An 18,825-nucleotide genomic window follows, 5' to 3' on the forward strand; every position below is an offset into this window, starting at 1 on the left:
CAAATTATTGAAAGATAAAAACTGTAAGCCAAGATACACTACCCAGCAAAGTTTTTCTTCAGAAATGAAGGAGAAAGGAAGGCTTTCTCAGATAAGCAAAAGCTGAGGAAGTTTATCACCATTAGACCAGCCTTACAAGAAATGTTGAAAGGAGCACTTCAAGTTGAAACAAAAAACAAAACTACATAAAACTCTGATTTAGGTAATAAATAGTCAGAATTAGAATACTGTAACTCATTCCTAGAATAGTATATTAAACTCTTAACTATAGCATATATGTTAAAGGAAAAAAGCATTAAAAATAACTGTAGCTACTACCACTTGCTAACAAAAATCACAGCATAAAAGACGTAATTTGTGACATCAAAAACATAAAAGGGGAAGAATAAAAAGATGGAATTTTAGAGGCAAATGATAAATTGCTATCAGAAATAGGACTATTTCATCTGGTATGTTTTATGTAAACCTCATGGTAACCACAAAGTAAAAATCTAGAGCAGAGATGTGAAACACAAAGGTGAGACTGAGCAAATTACCATGGAAAATTGCCAACTTACAAAGGTATAAATGGAAGGAAAAAGAAACAACAGAGAGACAAAATAACCAGAAGGCAAAACATAAAATGGCAATAGTATATCCTAATGTAAATGGATTGAATTCACCAATCAAAAGGCACAGGGAGGCTGGATGGAACATACACAGAACATCCAATCCAACAGCAGCAGAATACACATTCTTCTCAAGAGCACAGGGAACATTCTCCAGGATAGATTATATGATAGGTGACAAATCAAATTTTAGCAAATTTAAAAAGATTGAAATCATACCAACTGTCTTCTCTGACCACATGGTATGAAACTAGAAATCAACAGGAAGAAAGTGAGAAGATCTATAAATATGTGGAAACTAAACAACATACTTCTAAACAACCATTGGGTCAAAGAAGAAATCAAAAGGGAAATAAAAAATTATTTCAAAACAAATGAAAATGAAAAAAAACAATGCATCAAATATTGTGGGATGCAGCAAAAGCATTTCTGAGGGGGAAGTTATAGAAACAAATGCATATATTATGAATTAGAAATATCTCAAGTAAACAACTTTACAACTGAAGAAACTAGAAAAAGAAGAGCTATCTAAGCCTAAAGTTAGCAGAAGAAAGGAAAGAAGAAAAATCAGAGTGGATGTAAATTAAACAGAGGCCAGAAAAACAATAGAAAGTATCAACAAAATTAAGAGCTGATTCTTTGAAGAGATAAACAGAATTGACAACCTTTAGTTAGATTAAGAAAAAAAGAGAGAAGACTCAAATAAATAAAATTAGAAATGAAAGAGGCGACATTACAACTGATACTACCAAAGTACATAGAATCATAAGTGACTACTATAAACAATTATATACCAACAAATCACATAACCTAGAAAAAGTGAATACATTTTTAGAAACACACACCCAACCAGTACTGAGTCAGGAAGAAACAGAATATCTGAACAGACTAATAAGGAATCTAGAGATTGAGTCAGTAATCAAAAAACTCCCAGCACAGAAAACTCCAAGGCCAGATGACTTCACTGGTGAATTCTACCAAAAATGTAAAGAATTAGCACCAATTCTCCTCAAACACTTATAAAATATTGAGAAGGGAACACTTCCAAACTAATTCTATGAAGCCAGCATTACCTTGATACCAGATAAAGATACCACAAGAATAGAAAACTATACACTGGTATCCATGATGAATATAGATGCAAAATTTCTCAACAAAATACTAGTGAATTAAATTCAAGAACATATTGAAAGGATTATACATCATGACCAACTGGGATTTACCCCTGGGACGCAAGGATGATTCAACATATACAAATAAATGTAATACATCATATTAATAACATGAAAGGTAAAAATCACATGATCATCTCAATAGATGCAGAAAAACGTTTGACAAAATCAACATCCTTTCATGATAAAAACCCATAACAGATTGGGTATAGAAGGAATATACCTCAACATAATAAAGGCCATATACAACAGACCTACAGCTAACATTATACTCAGTAGAGAGAAATTGAAATTGTTTCCCCTAAGATCAGGAACAAGGCAAAGATGCCCTCTTTCACCACTCTTATTTAATATAATACTAGAAGAACTAGCTAGAGCAATTAAGCAAGACAAAGAAATAAAGTGATCTAAGTTGAAAATAAAAAGTAAAATTGTCATTCTTTGCTGATGATACCATCCTATATATAGAAAATCCCAAAGAATCAGCAAAAAAAAAAAAAACTGTCAGAATTAATAAAAAATTTCAGTAAAGTGGCAGGATACAAAATTAACAGAGGTGAATTGCATTCCTTTAAACTAATGATGAAGCATCAGAAAAAGAAATAAAGAAAACCACCCTACTCACGATAGCATCAAAAACAAAAAAATTTTTAGAATTAAATTTAACCAAGGAAGTGAAAGATCTGTACAATGAAAACTACAAGGCATTGTTGATAGAAATCAAAGACACAAACATGAAAAGACATCCCATGTTCATGGAACAAAAGAATTAATGTTGTTAAAATGGCCAAACTACCCAGAGCCATTTACAGATATAATGCAATCAGCGTCAAAATACCAATCCAAAATATAAAAAGAACTCAGTAAACTCAATAACAACAACAAAAAATCAATCTGATTAATAAATGGACAGAAGAACTAAATAGACATTTCTCCAAAAAGGACATCAAATGGCCAACAGACACATGAAAAGATGCTCAGTATCACTAACCACCAAGAAAATTCAAATCAAAACCACAATGAAATATCACCTCACACCTGTTAGAATGGCCACCATCAAAAAGACAAGAGGCAACAGGGTCTGGCAAGGATGTAGTGGAAGGGAACTCATATATTGTTGGTAGAAATGTAAATTGGTCCAACCACTATGGAAAACGATATGGAGCTTCCTCAAAAAATTAAAAATAGACCTACCATATAATCCAGCAATTCCACTTCTGGGTATATACACAAAGGAAATGAAAACAGAATTTTGACCATATATATGTACTCCTATGTTTATTGCAGCATTATTCACAATAGTTAAGACATGGAAACAACGAAATGGCCATCAACAGATAAATGAATTAAAAAGATACAGTAATATACACAATGGACTATTTTTCAGCCATGAGAAAGGAAGATATCTTCCCTTGTGTAACAACATGGATAGAACTTGAGCACATTATGCTAAGCGAGGTAAGTTGGACAAAGACGAGTACTATATGATATCACTTGTATGTGGAATCTAAAAAAGTAAAACCTGTAAAAAACAGAGAGTAAAATGGCGGTTACCAGGGGTGATGTCAGGGGAAGAGGAGTGGTAAATAAGAGAAATGACGTTTATGGGTAAAAACTTGTAACAAGTAGTAAATAAGCCATAGAGCTCTAATGTACAGTATAAAGAATATAGACAACAATATTGTACTGTAATTATGTAATGTGATAAATATCACTACATTAGCAATCACTTTAGAATATATAAATGTATAAAAGTAACACACTGTACACCTTAAACTTACGCAAAGTTACACATCAAATTTATCCAATAAAAAAAAATAGAATGTTTAAAAAAATGATGTTTTTCATGCTATCTGTTCTTTACCTGTTGAAATCCAGTTGATTATCTCCCAGGAGACATCATGATAAATTTCAAACATTGCACATTTGAAGTTAGGCAGAATTGAATTAAAAATTCATTAATAGTGCATGATACTTGCATAACATTGAGGGAAATGATCTCATATCTGATAGTATTGTTTTCAATATCTCTAAAATCTTAAATAAGGTCATTTTCTTAACAACCTTAAATATGTTTAGTGGGTTTAAGTAAGCTACTTTTGAACTATAAAGACAGTTTCCTTGGTACCAGATAAGAAGAATACAATTAATTTGTGTAAATCAAATATTTAAAGCCATTCATCAATGACAGCAAGATGCTGTAATACATCTCACAATGTTAAGTTCTTACCAATCAACAAAATATCTTGAAAGCAATTCCTTGAATATATATCTACAATTAAAGATATCCTCATCAGAGTGGCTAAAAATAATTGAAACACCTCAACTAAGGCTTTCTCTCTAAGAATATTTAAAGAAAATATTTTTTACTATGTATCCATGACAGGTTGAAAGTTGCAATGCTAATATCTGATATAAGATTTGAGCACAAATATTTCTAAATCTAAATCTCATATTCTTTCCAAGATGAAATGTTTTCACTTATTTCTATGCTTATTCTAAAAAATGCAGAATCATCCTTTCTTTTTTCTTTTGGAAATAATCCATGAATATTCATGTTGCCATGTAGTTTTGTTTTATGTAATTGAGGCTACATTTAAATTAAATATTCCAGTGAACTCCTTACGCACTGTTGTACTACCAAATCATTGTTTATTATAAGCACACTAACTAGAATACATTTGTGTAATGATGTTTAGAAAGGACAGCACTCCTCACATCTACCAATATTAGGCAGATAATTCATTCACTTAGGGTATGTCAGGCCATTTTTGAATTCCCAGTAAATAAAAATGGACTAAAAGAAATCATTACACTTCACCCTTTATATTTAGGTAACTATTATTTATTTGCAAAGATCTTCTTTTACATTTTTTGATAATAGCTATCAATTTTAAATACGTAATCAGTGTACATTCCAAAATGCATACTAGAAAATGCACGTACACAAGAAAAATAAAACTAAAAATGGATACACAGAAACTTAAAATGTTTTTTCTATTAATTATTATTGAAACTCCCTGCTCATGACTGCTATGTAACTAAACTCTTATTTCTCTTCATACTTACTTGAAATGTTTTCCTTTTCTTTTCTGAGGTCTTCTTATTCCATTTAAATTTTAAATATATGTAATCAGTGGTTCCCAAGTTCCATAGCATAAAGTTTGTGCCATTTAACAGAGCATAAAATACACCCTTTGATCTTACCTTTGCTTAGCACTCTAGCCTTATCTCTTTTAATTCACATTAATCTCCAGCACTTAAACTGTTTATTGGGTGCCCTACACACAGTTGTGTTTCACCTTTCTGGCATCTCTCAAATCGTTCCCTTTCCCCAAAATGTTGTTGCTGTTATTGTTTTCCTTAGTTTTTCTCACTAACTCAGCTCTGAGGTAGCTTGAACACAAAATCCTCTTTCTTCTAAAAAATTAAGCTTTAGTACCATCTTCAGAATATTCATATACCATGCCCTTACATGTTAAATCACTGTATGTATTCTATCTTTATCTTTCCTACTGGACCAAGTTTGTTTTACCCATTAGTATTGTTATCAACTGAAAGAAGCAGAATACCTAAAATGCCTGAATGAAAAAAGGTACTTAATTGTCTCATGTAATATTCTGGAAGTAGGAGATTCAGAGTTGGTTTCAGGGCATTAATTCAAATCAGTGAAGAGGGAGCCTCATTACCTAGTCCCACTCTACCATCCTTGGCATTTTGATATTAAATGTGTTGCCTCAGGATTCCAATATTTACTGAATAAACATAGGACATGCTGTATGAAAAAAAATTAGTTTAATTTTATAGATGTGCTTCGTTGTATCACAAAAATATAGTGTATTTAATTGGTCATCATTATAGTTTAATTAATATATTGAGATCCAAAAAAAAAAACCAATTTTTATAAATTTAAGCTAGTAAAGCCTGAAATGAGGAAGATATATATAAATATATATATATATTTTTAATCAGAGTGTCTATGATGGGCTACATAGTAACGTCTAATTTAGGTCAATTTTTTGTCAACATTTCTTGCTCTATATATTAATTCTTGAAATGAGCAGAGCTTCCACAGAACTACATAATTACACTAAGGATAAACAAAAAAAGAAGAAAAAGAAAGAAAAAACATTGCTTATTTGATAGTTTGCCAAAAATAAGAATTTATGATCTGATTTCTATTGCTTAAGTATAGTAAATACCCAACTTATCAATGGCTTATGATAAGAAATTTATGTACAAACAGGTTGTTTGATAAACAGAAATTATTAATCAATAGAAACATTTTTTCATGTTTACTAAGTTTTATGGTAGATGATATAACATATAGTGCATAAATATATAATATTTTACCAACACTTTAGAACATGACCAACATATTCGATAGTAAGATGCACCTGTACTAACTTATTTAAATTTGCAATCTTCCCATACCACAGTGACTAAGTCTCTCAATAAATCTAACCCTGTGGTGGCCTCCTCTTCTATTTTCCATGCTTCTCTGCCTTGTGCTCTGGAAAGCTGGTCTTTATAGCCTGCATTTCAGGCTCTCTTGCTCTGTGGCTCCATGTTGAGACTGGTTATTGTGTGGCACTCTCAGAAGATTAAAAAATAGAAGAGAGAGATCAGAATATTCATTCCAGCAGTTCCTTCCTGGCTTAAGCCCTAGTTTGTCAGTGGTGCGTTTCTTTGTTTAAGGCTACAGGTTCTGTGGGGCAATCATATTCCTGTGGGTACAGCACTCACCATGTACTGCTTTATGGCTCCCTTCCCTTGCCAACTCAGGTCTGGATGTGGTGAAGGCTTTCCAGTATCGCTAGTCCCTGCATGCTTCCAAATCCATGTCTACTCTTTTATAATAGTTCATTTATTAATTTATTTTTAATCACATTTCTGAACATGTTAATTATTTTTCTGTTGGCACCTGGAGTAATATATTCTTTTCTAATTTTTCATTCTTATTGCACTTATTACCTTCTTAGGTACTATACAGTTTAATATTTATTGTGCATATATTGTCTGTTTCCTCCTACTACGATATAAGTGGTACATGAGCAGGAAAGTACCCCTATGTCCTAGAATAGGATCTAGCATATAAATAGGCATTTAAAAATATTTGTTGAATAAATAACTGGGAAATTGAATTCAGAATTCCAATTTGATATACTAAGAACACATCTCCTTTTATTGCTAGGTTGACAAAGAGATCAGCAACTCCTGTGCCCCATTACTGTTAGACTGCTGGAGCAGATATTCTTTGTATCTGAAGCAACATTATCTATTTTTCAGTCAATAGAAGCAGCTTTGGCAGAGCAGGCTGAGTGCACTAAGATTACGAAAAGATCTGCTGGAGTTATGTTGAAAGCACAATAGAGCTTCAGGCCTCTCAGGAGGGGTAAATCCCCAAGTTGTCCTCAATGATACTTTAAAAAGAAAAAGGATCTCCTTCCCTACTGACTGCAACACCTTCAGCTTTAACCAGGTCCTTCTGTTTCACACTGCAAATACACCTCTAATTCTATCTCCATTACCAGCTACTCCAGCCACTTTAATAAAGAGGAGAAAACTGAATTAACATATCAATAGAACCAGAATTCCACTTAGAAAAATATGTCATTACTTGGGAAAAATGTTTTGATTAATTGCTTGACTTAGTAATGGTGTCACTATATAACATATTGAGGGTGAAAGAGGGCACAATTTTAAACCAGAACTCCACTGGGCAAAGCAAGACATATGTTGGCAGTAGTTAGAAAGGACTGAGTTGACAAATGCCAATTGGTGTCAAGAGTTCAAAGGAGTAGAGAAGTGGCTATGTAAAATTTAATATTTATGGTCATAATATGGGACAGAGAAGAGAAGAAATACATTTGAAGGGAAAAGAGAGAGGGAAGCAAAAAAGTTGGCCTAATACTGTGAGTTTTTGTTTATGATCTTGATCTGGCACATCTTTTATAAGTTTATTGCCAAACCTATGAGCAATGAAACTATTTTAACTGATGTGATGATATTTATTTATCCAATTTAATTTGAATATTTATGAGTTTCCATGCCTAGACTCTTTCAAATGTAATAAAATATGCAATATGTGCAACTTATTATCTCTCTAAATCACCACCTCCCCCTCATTCTGAATTCCTAAACATATATGGCCCAAGGATTCTGATTTCAGATTGCAGACCTACAGTATCATGTTATAGCCCCTGCTCTCCATTACAATTATGATGTTAATTTTATTTGTCAATTTACTTAGACTATGATGCCCATTTGTTGGGCCAAACACCAGTCTAGATGTTGCTGTGGAGGTGTTTTTTTTTTTAGCTGTGATTAACATTTAAATCGGTAGACTTTGAGTAAAGAAATTATCTCCCCTAATGTGGATAAGGAACTTCATCCAACCAGTTGAAGGCCTTAGAAGAAAAGAATGAGATCATCTGGAGGAAGAAGGAATTCTGCCTCCAGACTGCCTCACACTTGAGGCTGAAACATCAACTCTTTCCTGGATCCAGTCTACCAGCCTGCCCTGCACAATTCAGTCTTGCCAGCCCCCACGATCCTGTTGAGTCAATTCCTTAAAATCTCTCTTTATTTATATCTATAGCTATTGATATCAATATCTATATTTGATTGTGTTTTCTCGGGAGAACCAAACCAATACACCAACTTTTAAAATATAAATTACAAATCCCCTTTAAACCTGGTTACTCTTATATCGCTTGATTCCCTCTATTATATATATATATATATATATATATATATATATATATATATATATATATATATATATATATTCCCTCTTCCTTCTTGTTTTATGTACTATAGCCAAGTTGTTGTTGTTTTCTTTCCATTTCCTAAATGTGTTTGTATCTAGTCCTAACAACAGGCTTTCTAACAAGCTCTTATGAGTCTGTGGAGCACACTGCATCTTCCTGAATGCCGGTTCTGCTTTTTTCAACATACATATCTTAGCCTAATGAAGACATTCTTAGTAAGATCTCCCAATCCCCCATGATTAAGAGTGGTTACTCTGTTTGAAGCTTTCATGGATTCTTTTTCTTTTTTTAAATTGAATTTATTTTTTTTATGGCTGTTTTAGGTTCACAGCAAAATTGAGCTGAATGTACAGAGATTTCCCATATACTTTCTAGCGCCACACATGCATAGTCTCCCCTATTAGCAGCATCTCCCACCAGAGGTGGTACATTTGTTACAATTGATGAACCTACATTGACACATCATCATATTCCACAATGATGTAAGTCCAAAGTTTACATTATGGTTCACTCTTGGTGTTGTATGTTCTGTGGGTTTGGACAAATTTATGACATTTATTTACCATTATAGTATCATACAGAGTAGTGTCACTGCCCTAAGAATCTTCTCCATGAATTCTTAAATTTCCTTCATCTTATTTATCACAGTTTGTCAATTGGAGGTTCTTACCAATTATGGAAAATTGTTATTTGAAAAAGTCTACTTAAAGTAAATCATTTAGCATGGGATCAAAATTTTATAATAAATAATAAAGCAAACAAACAGAATGAAATTAAATGTGATGAGTATCATTTCAGAAATGTACATACTTAATATAACGTTTCTTCAAATTATAATTGGATACTGAGAAAATGAATGAATGAATGAATGAATAAAAATGAACTGCGTTGATTTTTTGTGGATAATTTTTCAGACAAAATTGTATCATTATAAAATAAAGCATCTTCACTTTTTAGGAGGCTACCAAAACACGATTAAATAAAAGGGTCGTTTATGTCAAACTACCCAAGGCTTTATCACTTTTTGTAAGGACCACTTACATTGATATGATAATCATTTTTTTTGAAGTATATCATCATCTTTGTCCATTTTCTCTTTTTCAATTGATAACTGGTCTATCGCTGCCAGATCTCTAGGTGCCAAAGCTTTTTATATTTTTTTATGCAAAATATTTACAACTGGTATGACATAAAGACACACCATCTGAGCAGGTATTGAACCAGTACATATCAACTGATTATCAGTCATGGGTTTGCACATGGTATATTTTCAAAAACACTGTTAATTGACTTTATAAAATGAATGTTTCATCTGCTAAAAAATAAATTATTTCAGTCTGTAATTGATTTGCATTTTTTTCAATTGACAGAATATTAATTTTTTTTAATTCTCTAGAGAGATAAAAAAGGTACAAATGTTAAATAATAAGTGTGTTTTAATAAAAACTAGCTTTTATTGTGGCAAGTTCATTAGCAAGTATTTTTCGTGTTATCATAAGTTTTGCTTCCCTACAGTAGCTTATATTTGGAAATAAAGCTGACAATGAAAACTTAGATTATGAATACCCACCACGTTAACATCCTCTTTGGTGTGTTAAAAACTACTTCTACCCAGAAATAAGAAAGACAAAGATAAACAATACATATTAGTCATCCAAAATAGGCATCAGGGATACTAGCATACAAAAGTTGGATTTAAAAAAAAAATTGGCAAATGATGTGAAAAGTGTGTTAGAAGACTAGTAACTTGGAAAAATATATACGAAAGTGTTGATTTTCAACATATTTATTTGGAAGATAATTTTGTAGTTTGATTACTGGGAGGTCTTTGAATTCAGTACACTTGTTTGTAAACACAGTGATTAACAATAAAACATTTCTTAACATTTGGATGATTCTCTTCAATTGCTGAATATGATGTTTAAAGAACAAAATAATTTTAATAGAAGAATTAAAAGGAAGACATAAATTATGTTTTTCCGAAACTTTGGATTCCGAATAGATAGGCTAGAATACTTGGCTTTTGTCCTTTGTTGCAGACCATGACTCAGTTTAGGAAGTACCTCATGTGGCATGACTTCTGAGATATCAACTGAATGAATAAATTGCTCTATACGGACTCTAACATCAGACTGATCTGCAACTCCAACATTCTTCAGACTTGCCCGACCTATGGCATTATTTTTATTTTAGGATTTTTTAAAATATGAAGCAAGAATGGGGCCAAAATGAGAGCCTAATGGATGCCATCATTTAACAGATAGCATGATGATAAGCAGCTTACAAAGAAATTGAGCAAAATAACTTAAAAGGAAAGAATAGATTTGAGTGGTTTGAGGTGTAAAGGACAATAAATTTAGACAATTCCTTCAAGAAGTTTGGCTATAAAATATATAGAGTGGTAATATAACAAATATCCTGAAAAATGTTCTTTTAAACTTATTTCTAAGTACTTTCACATACTTATTTATATTCTCACAAAAATTATATGAAATAGGTATTTTTGTATTCCCTTTTCAGCAAAGTAGCAGAGTCATTAATATATTAAGTGACTTGCTTGAGTTTACAATGTTGACTTTCTGAAAAGCCCGTTTGTAGACTCTGTGTTCATTTATATTATAAATATGTTTTAGTTGTCTAATCAGTTCCAAGCTGCATGTTTATAGGCCTTTACAATTGCATATACCAATACTCATAAAATTGAAACCACTGAATGAAAAATTAAATAATTTGGAACTGTATTAAATTTATTTAAATAAACAGAACATAAATGATGGTGATAGAAAAGTGACATTTTTATAACTAAATCAGTGAGGAGTAGCATGTTACATTGTTCTTTTACTTGGAAACATTCCAAGTTCTTTTGAAATGAGATATTTAATTCTTCATTATTTAAGTCTTAAACAGAGTCCCTGTGACTATTTTTCAAGTATTCTGTTGATTATATTTTTTAATTCCAGAAAGAGGAAAGAATACATTATTTGAAGGATTCCTGCCAACTCAGTTATTTGAATATAATTTCTTTCTTCCTCTCTCCCTCCATCTGAAAAATGTTTGTGCAAATATTATATATTAGGAATTTTGTTATGTACTATGTACATTAACATAGTCATTAATGAATAATGAGAGAGGTCATTAAGTCTTGAGACTGATATATATTACCTAATTTATATAAAGATACATTTTCAAAATTATAGATTAATAACTTAAAACTTATCCCATATTATTATAAAATATGGTTATTATTTCTATAGGTCCTTGGAAAAGGAATTAGTGAAAGATTAGTATAAATTAACTAAGAAAAACATATAAGTTATAATGTATATTTAATATATGTGTCTGCTCAACTGACCGACTAAGTCAAATCCATGGATTTTCAAAACTATTTTTGACAGATTCTTTTCTGATACATTAATGGAAAAATTATTCAGAAAATAGTAGAGCCCAAATTGGTGAATTTTTGTTACATGAGAACAACACGAGGTGTGATAAACTAGAAGAAGTCTCTTCTACTACTTTCTAAAATATTAATACTGAGATGTTAAAATGAATAACAAAATACCAATGAATTTAATAGAGACAAATGGAAAGTTTCATGCTTAAAATACACTTACACACACACAACAGTACATGTATAGATTATTGAATATAAGTCCTAGAATTTGTTAATATAGAAAGAGATTATTTGGTTTCAGTGATGAGAAATTTAAGAAAAAATTTTGTGTCATTATGACAGTACAATCATGCACAAATGTGGCATCTAGCCCTCTGTAATGTTCCACTGTCACATCTTATCAGGAGGGTTATGTTCAGGGAGGAGGCCTCTTTTAAAACTGGATATTGACTCATGGGAATGTATCAGAACATAAATTAGGAAGTAGGAGAACAGAAAATTACATCATATGCTGAAATATCTAAGGTGGTAAAAGAAAAGGACTGTGGAGTAGATATGAGTGATATCTTTACGTGTTAGGAACAGAGAGTATATAGTACGTGGATTGTTCATGTAGTTGATACTAAATTGGAATACTGATTTATGGTTTTTGCTTTTATTCCTCCATGACTCTTCTATTAAATTTCCACAAATTCAATGTTTCTTATAACCTTAGAGGAAGTATGTGGATGGGCAGAAAGCACAAGTAGATTTCACTATTTTTCTAGTTTTTGTATTCCAAAATCCTAAATGATTGGGTGACATTAGAGGGTTTGCAAAAAAGAAAAAGAAAGAGAAAATGGTCTTGGAAAATCATGGGGTCTAACAACACTTCCTCATCCAATAATCTGGGGGAAATATAGGTGAGAGAGAGAAATTTGTGAGTCTTGGAGCAATGAGGACCTGCACCCTACTGGTTGGCATCATATCTGGGAAGTGGAGGGATTCCAGAGAAGATCCTCTAGTGTGGAAGAGACCTGGCATGGGATGACCAGCCTCAGCAGTTAACTTTTCCCAAGCATGCTAGGAAAGCAATTTCCAGTTGATTAATGACACTCACATTCTTCTACCTTCCCTTGTTCAAACATATAATGCTCAGCATTAGATTCTAGAGTCTTGAATGACTGAGGAAAGGGGTAAACTTAAGAATCATTTAGATTAAGCATTTCATAAATTTGGCCAGATGGTTCTCAGTGGTAGATATTAAGCTGCTCCATACAAAATCATGGGTTATTTCTTGCACAACTAATTTCAAGATTTGGTTGGATCAATAAATGGAAATTTAGAGAAGGCATATTTTGCTGACTATGAGTGCTTTGTGACATATCGATGCATTGAACAAATACTCTGTTTCATAGGAATATTACACTTTTTTTTTTTCTGGAAGGGCTGAAAACAAATGAATTACCACTTTTTAGGAAAGTTGTGAAAAATATTCTACTGAATAAAAGAATGAAATAGTGACATCTGGGGTTCCCTTTCATTCCTAATTTCTATTATATTGATTTTATTGTAACTTAATTCTCATGGTATCTTTCCCTTCCAATTGTCTCTGAAATTTGCAAAAGTCAACCAATCAAACCAATAACAACAAAAAAGTGTTTTTGCTTTCTAATATGTGTAAAACCAAATGGAAAACCTGTGACTTTGCCAAAACATGACTGATCTAATATCTTATAAGTAAATGTTATTTTGTTCTACACGAGAATGAGAATTTAACAACTAGATGCATTGAATTCTCAGGACAGTACACCAAATTTTACTTAAAAGGACAGTAAATAGTCCCTCTCTCTTAGCTGTTTGGATAAATATTTTAAAGTGGGAAGATCAGTGGCTTATCAAATATTCTACATGATCTTTTAAACTTGGTTATAATATTTTAAAACATCTCATATATGCAAATAAAGCATGAGAAATATTTTTAAAGTGGTTATATGAATACATTCTCTAGAGAATAATGAAGTCCCTGTTGTTATATTATTTATGTACATTATATTGCCATAGATTTTAATTATTTTGCATAAGGTAAGAGGAAAATGTAATAAACCAAATGTGCATGATTTGCATTATCTCACTTTTCAAAATCAACTTTTCCAGAATCTCTTGTCAACCATTCATAGTCTGAGTTAAGACTTGCTTTTATTACTTTAACAAATTACCTAAAATAGACTATCCTTTCAAAGTTGTAAAGAACATTACTTGACAAGAAGAGTTAGTGATAGGTTAAAGTACTGAAAGTTCTTTTAAAAATTATATTTGCTATTTTTAAACTACACTATAAAACACAAATGAAAACATAATGATAAAAATGTATGTATATACTGAATTTGGGATTAACGGATACAAACCACTATATATAAAATAGATAAGCAACAAGGACCTACTTTATAGTACAGGGAACTATACTCAATATCTTGTAATAACCTATAATGGAAAGAATCTGAAAAAGAAAAAAAAAAATATATATATATATATATATAACTGAATCACTTTGCTGTACACCTGAAACCCTGTAGATCAACTATACTTCAGTTTTTAAAAATATGTATATACTACTTAGAAGTAACAAATATAATTTTATCAAAATCATATCCCATCTCTTTACTATAGAAAATAAAGATTGAGTTAAATCCTAATCTTCAATCACATTTTCCTCCTGTCTTTCTTACACAGAGGCAACCGTTTTATGAGTGATTACATACTGTTTATTTTTTTACATTTTTTCTTTGAATTCCATTTCTCTGTGTGTTTTTAAAATATAAATAATACTGTGAATGCTTCTTGTTTGTTTGCTTTTTCTGACTTGGGTTTGTATCAAAACAAAGCAAAAGAACAAACAAAAAAAAAACAATTTTTAAAATGGATAATGAGTAAGTTTATTGTCTTAGGAAACTGGAATAACATAAAAGCAAGATTTTTGAAGCAACCTTACTATTTCATATCAATTTCCCAGAGTTTAAAAAGAGTATATCATATAATAGGCATGACTGAATGTAGACCCAGATCAAATTAACAGATCAGATTAAAAATCTAATGAAGAGTGTTTCTGTGTAGTCTGATTCTGCTATTTCCAGCAAGATATTGATTTCTTATTTTTTGCGTTTACTTATAGTCTATGTGGGGCTGCTTACTGAGGTTGTTTATAAAGGAAAAAAAATTTTAAAGTTTAAGAAGTTTTTTATCAGAAGGGTAATTGAAAGCTAGTCCGGTCCCAAGAAGGAGGTGGTTCATTACTGAATAGAGGACAAAGTGTTTAAAAAAAAAAGTAGAAAATCAGGATTGTCATGACAGTAAACTGTTATGATTGGAGCAGCCAGAAATTGAAGAGATGAATAAAAAATGAAAGGAAGGAAAAAAAAAGAAAAGAAAAGGAAAGGAAAAAATAATAAAAGAGTAAAGAAAAGAGTAAATAGCAAGCAGTGGCTAGGCCAAAAATTTAGTCAAATCTTGTATATTGTATGTAATCTGTTTTTTGCCATTGCAACATATTTTTTTAAACTACTTTTATTTTGGATTTGCGATATCTTGTGAGAGGGTAAAACTGAATTTAACTATGTTAAGTTTCTCTGCAATTCAGTACCATGGCAATCACAGTAGTTCTCACCAAATATTCTGTTAGCAGCTCTTGATTTCCCAGACCAACACTTGGTGAGGCAGATCCACACTAGTTCTGACTAGTGATCTGAGTCTAAAACCTTCCAAAGTGATGCAGAAAAAGTCCACGTGTGGTCCCTCAGCTTTCTTCTCCTGCTACCAGTATTAAGGAGTCTGTATGTTACAATGTTCCAATATAAAAATGCAAGGTATATTGCAGCTACAAAATGGGTAAAGCTATGTCAGCCAGATTCTTTAGTGACTGTGTGTAGCAGAACTCTGCCAACTATAAGAAGGAATTCAACCTTTGATGTAAGAAGTCATACAGAGTTTTATTATTTTTTGTATTACCTAGCCTATCATGATTAATATCATACCTGTCCTAATCACACCCTCTCTTCAGCATAATTTCGTACTATTATGCTTTCATTTATCCTACTCTAATTCCATTATCCCACCATTTAATTTAAAGGTCACTGATTACTTCCTAATTGTCTTTGTTCTTTGAATCACTGACTACCCTTCTAGAAGTTATTTCTTTTTTATATCCATAATGTTGTAATTTCTAGTTCTTCTTAACACAACAGAAACTTACTGAGTGCCCCAAACACTTTAAAGCCTCTTTGGGACTTTACTATACAGTGGCAGAAATAGACATGTATGGAGATACAACTGGTTTTCAACTTGAAACATCTTCTCCTTTGGGTTATGTTATTGTGAAAGAGAAAAATATCAACACTGACTTGAATATGATGATAATAATCCTGATAAATGTAAATGTATATTTCTCTCCTCAACCACACACAAGCAAATGAAAAAGACTACATTCTAAATTTATATTTGCTCTTCATTCTCTACACTTTACACACTACTGTTTTTATATCAAGATATTCATGGCTTGATTTGGAAAATGGCAATTACCTTTAATATATCAACTTCAGCTGAAGCATTCATAATGTGAGCCTTATTTACAAACTGATAGGAAGTTTATTTTATTTTGTAAGCACTTCACAATGCAAAAGGCCATGTAATTACACATAGCCTAAGTGTCTACACATAGATATCGGCATTCCATAGAGAGCAGGCTGAGGGAATGGGATTGGCACTCAGGACAGTTTTAAGCATGTTGTGTCTTAAGTGCCAAGTGACTTGCCTGTGGGTTTAATGTGGTATACTTAGGGCTTCCACCTTTTCTAAGTGTAATTTGTAGGACTTTTGCATTGTTGGAAACTTGAGTTTGCTCAAGTACAAAATCCCAAGGAAAACAGAGATATAGTTTGTGATTAACACATAGGTGATAATTTTTTAAAACTGTATAGCACTTACTCTGTATTAGGCATTGTTCTAAATGCCCCCATGGATGTTAACTCATTTAAACAAAAGATTGTGAGTAAAATTATCAATGTATGGTTCTTGGGTAAGAAATGAGGTACAACTCTTACAGAATTCAGGGAACACTAACACTTATGGAAGAGGGAGAAAAATCAGTAAAATGGTGACTGAAAAAGATAGGACAAAGAGGTTGACATAGTACCTAAGAAAGATAATATTATGGGGGAAAGTGGTTAACATAATCACTTTATTCCAAGAAGTCAAGCACAGTAAGTACTGAAGTAACAAGTCCATTGTTGTTACTTTAAGGGGCCATGGATGGATGACCTTATTAAGCTGAGTGAATAGAGCAGTGGGAGCTAAAGCCAGATTGTATGAGTTGGAAAAAAATGGGAAAGAAGGGAATGGAGACAGTGAATACATAACCTTTCAAGAAAGGTGTTTGTGAAACAATGGGTAGAGACAGGCTTATGTAAGCGTGTTGGAGAGAGAGATGGTGCGTAATTTCTTTTTTGTATTTAAGATGGCAGATTCTTAATAATCTTTAAATAGTGTTGGAAATGAACTGGAATACAAGGAGCAATTGAATAAATAGGCAAAAGAGAGACAGATGAGAGAAAGTCCCCTGAATCACTTTATATCTTTCCATTCTTTCACCCCTTATACACTCTAATTTCAAATTTTAGTCTTCAGTCCTAACCCTCCCCAGAGAGTTCATAGAGTTTAGTGTTTAACAATCACCTCTCTGAAATTGATCCTAAAATCCACATCTCAAACTCTAATCTCTCTACTTTAAATTTCAATCCTGGATCCCTTCATTGCCCGCTGGGCATTTCCATTTAAAATTCAAACACATCTAAAAAGCTAGCTCTTCATCCTTTCAAAAAATCATCTTTGCCTCCTGACTCCTCTTTCTGGAAATATAGCCCGACACCTCCTCTCCTTTGACTATTCTCTCTTACTCATTCCCCTGTATTCAAATATTGTGTCTACCTTTAAATAACCATGCAGTCTTCGATTAGTCATAACCTCACAGAACTAATTCCTTATCTGTTTGGAGTACATGACCTTTAAGTTCTCTTCCAGCACTAATTTTGCCTGATTCTAGAAGCTGATATAAATATAAAGCTCAGTTGAACCATTGTAATAAAGATTGTCTAATTTTATGGATCTAGTTTGTGAATGTAAAAAAATAAAAGGTAATTAAACTGGCAACTGCCCTTTCCACAAGGGAACTTAAAAGGGATTTTTTATTCCCTTTTTCCTTTAGCTCTTATGAATTAATCATGTACGGTACATATGCATTATTTTAGATATTTGACATAACTAAAATACAAATGTAAGGATTTTTTGACTAAAAAAATTCACTGATAATTTAGCTGTGTTAGGTCAGAGAATATTCAGTAAGTCATGGACAATGTGTTCTCTCAAGGATGTGTTTCCTGCTGAATTAGTTCATTTGATAAAGTATCCTAAAGCAATTAAATAGCAATATATTGAAATTATGAAGTTAGTTGAAATTATGACTAAAAATGCCTCAAAGAAATTTTCATTTAATTAAGGAAAGACAGTGTATCTCATTAGGTTAGTAATGGGGTAAAGATGTGACCTAGAGTCTCCAATTCATTCCAAAGACCTCTTGGTCACCTGTTGGTTGCCTAAGACATAGGGCCTAATTGCTCAGTTTCCACTGTTGTCATAAGATTATTATAAAAACTAAGTGGTCAACATATTTTGTATTAGAGGTAGGCACATTTAACACATGCATAAGAGCATATGAACAAACACTAATCTAAAATCACCAAACTAGAGGAAAGATATCTATTACATAAATAATAAAAATAAGACCAGGTCCTACATTGTGGCCTTGAGCAGTATATACTGTAAGCCAGCTTCAACAGTAATAAGTGACT

This window comes from Eubalaena glacialis, chromosome 1 (assembly GCF_028564815.1).
Source record: "Eubalaena glacialis isolate mEubGla1 chromosome 1, mEubGla1.1.hap2.+ XY, whole genome shotgun sequence".
NCBI classification, from domain to species: Eukaryota; Metazoa; Chordata; class Mammalia; order Artiodactyla; family Balaenidae; genus Eubalaena; species Eubalaena glacialis.